The 8,252-nt window shown below is 44.4% G+C and overlaps 3 pseudogenes; 2 read left to right on the plus strand and 1 right to left on the minus strand.

The window, feature by feature from the left end:
- The window catches only part of Prelid1-ps3 (PRELI domain containing 1, pseudogene 3), an 836-nt pseudogene extending 690 nt beyond the window's left edge, over positions 1 to 146 (plus strand).
- A 1,907-nt stretch (positions 147 to 2,053) lies between these two features.
- LOC134479126 (RAD9, HUS1, RAD1-interacting nuclear orphan protein 1-like) lies at positions 2,054 to 2,812 on the minus strand (annotated as a pseudogene).
- A 3,907-nt stretch (positions 2,813 to 6,719) lies between these two features.
- Positions 6,720 to 8,032, plus strand: Eif4a1-ps8 (eukaryotic translation initiation factor 4A1, pseudogene 8; annotated as a pseudogene).
- Positions 8,033 to 8,252: the final 220 nt, after the last annotated feature.

Below are 8,252 nucleotides of genomic sequence, written 5' to 3' on the forward strand. Positions count from 1 at the left end.
TAAAAGCCCACTTCCAGCCCTTCCTGCTCCCTGAATGGAGGGTTGGAGCAGGAGATCTGTTCGCCATCTGTAGTGTACCAGGTTCAGTGTCCACTCTGATCCTAGCCTCACCCATTGGGCAGCTGGTGACAGGTGCAGAAGGCTGAAGTGACTTTCCCAAGGTCACAAGCAGTACACAGAGCTCCTTGCTTTAATCTCTGATATGCCCCAAGTATGTAGAACAATATTTAGCTCATAGCATGTTTCTCCAGGAAAAAGAAAATTTAGAAAATCATGTAGATCATGCTCACTAGGTGGTGAAATCACCAAGCACCACCATGGAGGTCCTTTGCACTGACGAAGGCAGAGACATTCTGTGGACATGTTCCCAGCATCAACCTGACTCTACTAGATTGTTTCCTGCATATCCCTGAACATTACTGGACACCGTTACCCTTACTCAAAACAAAGCAAGTAGGCAATGCTTTGGCAACCTCTGGCCAGCCTCATCCTATGTATGTATCATTGGTGTAGATATCAATGAGACACACACCAACATTTGTTTTGTTGTCCTGAGGCCAACTTGGAAACTTTCTCTCTATTTAATATGCTCAGTGAACAGATGTCTGAGTCCTGTAAGAGGTCAGACAGTGTAGAAAAGGAAGAACTGAATAAAGAGGGGACAAGTGGGGAATGTGGGGGTGGGGGAACACCCTTATAGAAGAAGGGGAGGAGGATGGGATAGGGGACTTATGGCTGAGAAACCAGGAAAGGGGATAACATTTGAAATGTAATAAAAAAATGTCCAATTAAAAAAAAAGAAAAAATAAACTGAAAGAAAAAAAAGAGGAGATGAGTGGTCCAGGCAGAAGTCACCTGTCCCTGTGTCATTAGGAGGGCCTTTGCCTCCACCCTCTCAGCCATGTACAGCCAACCGAGTCTCACCGCTCTTAATCCTAATCCATTCCATCACAGAAGCACTACTCATAATTTTAAATGGTAGTTTATAATTCAGCCCAAATTACTAATCTTGAAAAAAATTAATCCCTTGTTTATTTTCAAGAAAAAAAAGTGACAACTTTTTATTATGTGGTGACTAGGTAAGTGACTGCCAGTGTAGCAATACCAGATGTTCCCATGGAAAATGCATTTTTATGCACATTCGTTAGTGGAGTTGGTAGTATGAATGTCAGATAAATACAGTATAAATGGCAGTCAACAGGCCTATTGGGCTGGACTAAGGGTTTCATGGTTAAGAGCAGTTGATGCTCTTGCAGAAGACCTGGGTTTGGTTCCCAGCACCCACATGTTAGCTCACAACTGTAACTATAATTCCAGAAGATCTTATGTCCACTTCTGACTTCTGTATATCCAGGCGCTCACAGAGTACACAGGCAAAACACACACACACACACACACACACACACACACACATCTACAAGTTTTTAAAAAGAGCAATGGTATTGCTATGACCTTTAAGATAAATTAGATTTTGTTTCACTTTGAAATTTCTCTTTAAAGTCTCTAGAATCTTCTGATTGAAATGCCCAAGTTAATACTTTTTTTTTCATTGAAATATATGTTCTGGCCTTTTGATGCTTTTGCAACAAAACAAAACCTTATTTTTTGCATAGTATAATTCTTTGGAGTGTTTACTGAACTAATATATCTTGAGATAAAATGAAAACATAGCTAAGCACTAGATTTGGTTGACTGGAACAATTATATTTACAGTAATCATAATATAGGATTACTGAAATTACATGTTGGAGAAGGCAATCATTTATTTATAAACGTTGTAAACACAAAATACTTCAGAAGTTTAAACAGTTAACGCAAGAAAAATACTGACAGTTCATAACACTAAAAATCAACTGTTTCTGATAGAAGGTATCTTAAATAGCAAACTAAGATGAATTCCCTTACAACTTTTGGCATCTATATAAGTCTTTTTCCTATTTGTGTTAGTTCTAATTTATTCTTTTGATATACATGTCTGGGCCAGTAAAGTGACTTTCGAAATGCTATGACAATCTGCAGTTTTTGAGATGATATTGATGTCTGTGAAACCCAGTCATATCTTCAAGAGACTGACTGACTTCTTCAGCTTCCCTCTCTCCTTAAGGTAGGCGAATGCCTTCTTCATCTCCATGTGACCTTCACCCCATACTTCTCAAGGATGTCCTTAACCACAACAGGCCCTAGCTCTGTGCTGTTGGGAGGTCTAAGGCCAAGGATGCAGCCGGGGCGGGGGGTGCTGCTTTCCCTCTGGTCTGGAGAAATAAGATCTTCTCTCGCAGATGGTCCCGGGAGGTCTGGATATCAGGGGCCGTGAACACATATGATGAGCTCTGAAGCACATGCGCCGACAGTTCTCCAAAACTCTGGGACTGAAAAGTAGTACAGGCCTTCTAGAAGTGTCCTTCCCCGACACTTCCGTTTAAGGGTATCACAGTGTCTCTAACCCAGCAAACTATGGACTTTCGAAGGTTAGCCAAGGAATCTTGCCAGGAGATTTTCTAGTAAGGGTCTTGGTTGTGCATGGTCTCAATGATGATGTTTCCTGTGTGCTGGAAACTGCTTTGTGCTGCTGTATCAAACTGAGGTGATAACCCAGCAGTGATTTTACCTCATCAATGGGTTTGTAGGACATTTCTAGAGTATAGGTCATGGGCTGCTGTAAAGATTCAGAATGGTGTCTGGAGCCCTCCAGTGGCTATTGGTGAAATAGCAGTGGGGCTTTCAGGAACTGTTGCAGTCTCTTCCGGAGCATCTACAGGTAGTAAACGTGGTACAAGTTGCCTTCCTGGTCTGGGTCAGGCTCCAGTTGCAAACAATGCCTGGAGATAAAAAAAAAAAATTTAAAAAAAAAAGAGTATACAGTCCTTTGTGTTGGACGCAGGAGCTTGAAGGTATCTAAGAAGCAGGAAGATGCTGAAATTATAGTTTTTTAAATGTGCTCTCCCTGAGTATTTTACTTCAGAAATAATGTGAATCAACTTCATGACATTAATACACATAAGTATGCTTGTTTTCTATTAATACATTGTTATTATATTAATATAATGTCTTAGCTTTGAACAAACTAATTTCATCACCAACACCCCCCCCCCATTAAAAATGACTTGTATTCACAGAAAAACACACATGGTATGCACTCATTGATAAGTGGCTATTAGCCCAAATGCTTGAATTACCCTAGATGCCTAGAACAAATGAAACTCAAGACGGATGATCAAAATGTGAATGCTTCACTCCTTCTTTAAAAGGGGAACAAGAATACCCTTGGCAGGGAATAGAGAGGCAAAGATTAAAACAGACACAGAAGGAACACCCATTCAGAGCCTGCCCCACATGTGGCCCATACATATACAGCCATCCAATTAGACAAGATGGATGAAGCAAAGAAGTGCAGGCCGACAGGAGCTAGATGTAGATCTCTCCCGAGAGACACAGCCAGAATACAGCAAACACAGAGGTGAATGCCAGCAGCAAACCACTGAACTGAGAATAGGACCCCCATTGAAGGAATCAGAGAAAGAACTGGAAGAGCTTGAAGGGGCTCGAGACCCCATATGTACAACAATGTCAACCAACCAGAGCTTCCAGGGACTAAGCCACTACCTAAAGACTATACATGGACTGACCGTGGACTCTGACCTCATAGGTAGCAATGAATATCCTAGTAAGAGCACCAGTGGAAGGGGAAGCCCTGGGTCCTGCTAAGACTGAACCCCCAGTGAACTAGACTGTTGGGGGGAGGGCGGCAATGGGGGGAGGATGGGGAGGGGAACACCCATAAGGAAGGGGAGGGGGGAGGGGGATGTTTGCCCGGAAACCAGGAAAGGGAATAACACTCGAAATGTATATAAGAAATACTCAAGTTAATAAAAAAAAAAATGACTTGTATTTGCTCATGAAGTAGCATAACTGCAATACCTAGTATTAAAGCTGAAAACAGAAACTAAATTCAAAACTACCTTAAAATCATTCCCTTAAAGTAAAATTAAAAGGCAAAGGGATAGGCAGGCAGTGGTAGCACACGCCTTTAATCCCAGTACTCAGGAGGCAGAGGCAGGTGGATCTCAGTACATTCAAGGCCAGCCTGGACTACAGAGTTCCAGTACAGCCAGGGCTGAAACCCTGTCTGGAAAAAACAAAACAAGCCAAAAAACGGTCAAGGGATGGGGTGTAGATCAGTGGAAGAGTTTACTAACATATACAAGGCCCTCATTCCAGTTCTCAGCACCAGAAGATAGATGGTAGATAGATAGATAGATAGATAGATAGATAGATAGATAGATAGATAGATAGATAGATAGGTGGGTGGGTTGGTGGAGGGAGGGATGGATCCAGGGTGTCACATCCACCAGTGACACGTGCACATGCCCTAACACTTTGGAGATGATGGCAGGAAGACCAGAAGTCATCATTCCTACATTGGAAGTACACAGCCAACTTGAATGACATGAGACCCTGTCTCAAGGAGAAGAAGGAGGAGGGAAGCCAACTGAGGAGACATTAAGTAAGGCTGAGATTATTGTGGACAGAACAGGAAATTTTACCTTATTCCCAGTGGAGGAAAGTATTTAGGTGCTGAGGTTAGCCATTCCCACCACATTTTTAAAAATAAAAACTTAAATGTTCAGAAAGACAGAAAGGGCATTCTCCTGGAGCATACACAAGCTGTGCCCTGGGCTCTGGGAATCTCACAAACAATAAAACACATATGCTGCCTTCTCTCCTGGAAGTCACTGTGAGGGAAGGGCAGGCGTTGAGGAAACCCCGCATCACATGCAACAGTGAAGCACCACCAGTCAGAGGCGAACAGCGCTGAGGGCTGTGCCTGTCAGGATGTACTCTGGTCCCTGCAGCTGGCATGCAGAGGTTTGCTGTAAGAGTTTTATTACAGAGTGTGACAAAAATAAACGACACTACAAACGTTTAACAGACCTATGTAAGTCAGGGCTGTAGTTCTGGATTTTTCTTTTCCCTCAAGCCATAATGAAGTCACACACAAGGGCACACATACAGGGGAGGGAGAGGGTAAGGAAGAGGGGGAGGGAGAGGAGGAGGGAGAGGAGGAGGGGGAGAGGGAGAGGAATCCTCTGTTCAGCCAGCATGGAAAATGAAGGGGCATCAGCAGCGTGCTCACAGGACTCAATCTCAGGTTGAGTCAGGTTGGTCTTTAATCTCAGGTTCAGCTCCATGAGGCCCACTCAGTGGGGACTGCTGTTGGTCATGAAGAAAGCTGAAGCTGAGCTCTTTTCACTGTCCCGTCGGTCCTCAAGGACAGCTTTGTTCTGTAAATCTCCATTAGGCGACAGAGTTGTGCTTCAGAGGGAACCTTTCTAGGTGACCTTGAGGGTGTTAAAGGATTCGTTAGTTACTTTCACAAAGTAAATACACCATCCTGAAACAATGATAATGTGAGGGAAAGGCCCAGGTAAGACGAATGTGAGGTTATGGATCAGGACTAATCTGTTAAGGTACTGAAACGCCAAGTGTGGGTGCACGAGACGAATACAATGAAGTCCTAGCAGGGATTTCTGCTTAAACTTCTCTCTTGGGGCAGAAGGAAGCTGTTGGGGACTGTGAGGAACTATCGGGAAGTGACTAAGGAAGAGTGGCAGGAGACACAGGGATAGCACAGTCATAATTGGTGGGAAGGAGAGGGAGCTGAGGTCACTCCTCAGTGTGAGCTCTTGTCACTAAAAGAATTCCCTGAGAATCAAGCAACAAGAATAGCCAGTTAGGAACAAGCAAAGGAAGCAGGGCATAAAATTAGGTCGAGGTGTCAGGCATCTTCCAAATGAGGAGCCTGACTGAAGTGCAGAGAGGTTAGTGAAGATGTCCCTGGGCGTAGCTCGGTGGTACAGTGCTTGTCTAGTATCCATGAGAACAGATTCTTTCACAGCACTATGTTCAGTGGACTGAAAGGGAGAGAGAAAGGAAAAAGGAAGAAAGAAAAGAGGGAGGGAAGGAAGGAGGGAGGGAGGGAAGAAGGGAGAGGAAAAGGGACATACCCAGGCTCAGCCAGCTGGAAAACTGCCAAGCATTCCCTACATTCAGATCAGTTTGACTCAAGTTTATATTCCTAGCCTCTCCACCACAGCATCTCCTCCTAACTCCTTTAGTGTTTCAGTCCCTGGGGTGCTTGGTAGCCCACAGATCCCTGCCTTACTCCAAAACTTCAGAATCAGTCTCTCATAAAGGCAAATCAAGTCCCACTAGGGACGGCACATTCAGCTTAGTAATCTTATTTTAAGAAACAGGCTGGGTTGGTCCTTCATTCTGGGAGGACTCTATGTCAAAAATAATGTGTCTACCTTGCATAAGAACATGCAAAACTTGGCAGGAACTGAAGCAGAGACAGCATCTGTGGGTTTAGGGCCATCATCCTGTGAATTTTATTTGACTGCCACAAATGAGTTATTCTCATGAAGTATGTGATTACCACATTATGAAACTCTGATTGTTTTTTTCCTATCCTGTATGACCTGCCGGGCAGATGAGCTGCAAATTAACACAATAATATGATTGTAGCTGCTCTCGCCCTATTCGAAAGTATGTTTCCTTTCCATCAGACTCGGGTAAGTGACCCTTATTTTGTTTAATTTACAACATCCACTCTAGTCCTGGAACCAAGAAAGACCACAAACAGCCAAAGCAATCCCAGAGAGTAAGAACATAACCGGAGGTATCACAGTTCCCAAATGCAAGTTAAACTATGAGGGTATGAGATTCTAAGGATCATGTCTGCGAGTCAGGATTCTCGACCCAGAGACAATGGCCCCGATGGGATGGAACCGGAAGGCGTCATCGAGAGTAACTGGAATGAGACTGTGGATAGCTTCGATGACAAGAACCTCTCAGAATCCCTCCTCCGTGGGATGTATGCCTATGGTTTTGAGAAGCCCTCTGCCATCCAGCAGCGAGCTATTCTTCCTTGTATCAAGGGTTATGATGTGATTGCTCAAGCCCAGTCTGGGAGTGGGAAAACAGCTACATTTGCCATATCGATTCTGCAGCAGATTGAATTAGATCTAAAGGCCACTCAGGCTTTGGTTCTGGCACCCACTAGTGAATTGGCTCAGCAGATTCAAAAGGTGGTTATGGCATTGGGAGACTATATGGGCGCCTCTTGTCATGCCTGTATTGAGGGCACCAACGTGTGTGCTGAGGTGCAGAAGCTGCAAATGGAAGCTCCCCATATCATCATGGGCACCCCTGGCCGGGTGTTCGATATGCTTAACTGGAGATACCTGTCACCCAAATACATCAAGATGTTCGTCCTGGATGAAGCAGATGAAATGCTAAGCCGTGGGTTCAAGGATCAGATCTATGATATATTCCAAAAGCTCAACAGCAACACACAGGTAGTTTTGCTGTCTGCCACAATGCCTTCTGATGTCCTTGAGGTGACTAAGAAGTTCATGAGAGACCCTATTCGGATTCTTGTCAAGAAGGAAGAGTTGACCCTGGAGGGTATCCGCCAATTCTACATCAATGTGGAACGAGAGGAGTGGAAGCTCGACACATTGTGTGACTTGTATGAAACACTGACCATCACCCAGGCAGTAATCCTTATCAATACCAGAAGGAAGGTGGACTGGCTTGCTGAGAAGATGCATGCCCGGGATTTCACGGTTTCTGCCATGCATGGAGATATGGACCAAAAGGAACGAGACTGATCATGAGGGAGTTCCGGTCTGGCTCTAGCAGAGTATTAATTACCACTGACCTGTTGGCCAGAGGCATTGATGTGCAGCAGGTCTCCTTAGTCATCAATTATGACCTTCCCACCAACAGGGAAAACTACGTCCACAGAATTGGTCGAGGTGGTCGGTTTGGCCGGAAAGGTGTGGCTAGTAACATGGTGACAGAAGAAGACAAGAGGACTCTTCGAGACATTGAGACTTTCTACAACACCTCCATTGAAGAGATGCCCCTCAACGTTGCTGACCTCATTTGAGGGGCTGTCCTGCTACCTGGCCCTAGCCCAGGGTTCAGTCCTGGGGGCGGGGCTGAGGAACAGCTGGAGGGGGGAGGGAAGGGAGCCAAGGGATGGACATCTTGTTTTTGTTTTTTTGTTTTGTTCTCTCTCTCTCTCTCTCTCTCTCTCTCTCTCTCTCTCTCTCTCTCTTTGAATAAATGTCACTTTTTGAGGCAAAAAAAAAAAAAAAAAAAACTATGAGGGTTGGAAAAACCAGCCTGGTACTGGCATATAACAGGCAACTAGACAGCAGAAGACAGGACCCAGAAATAAACCA

The sequence above is a fragment of the Rattus norvegicus genome, chromosome 6, assembly GCF_021556685.1.
Source record: "Rattus norvegicus strain SHRSP/BbbUtx chromosome 6, alternate assembly SHRSP_T2T, whole genome shotgun sequence".
Classification (NCBI taxonomy): domain Eukaryota; kingdom Metazoa; phylum Chordata; class Mammalia; order Rodentia; family Muridae; genus Rattus; species Rattus norvegicus.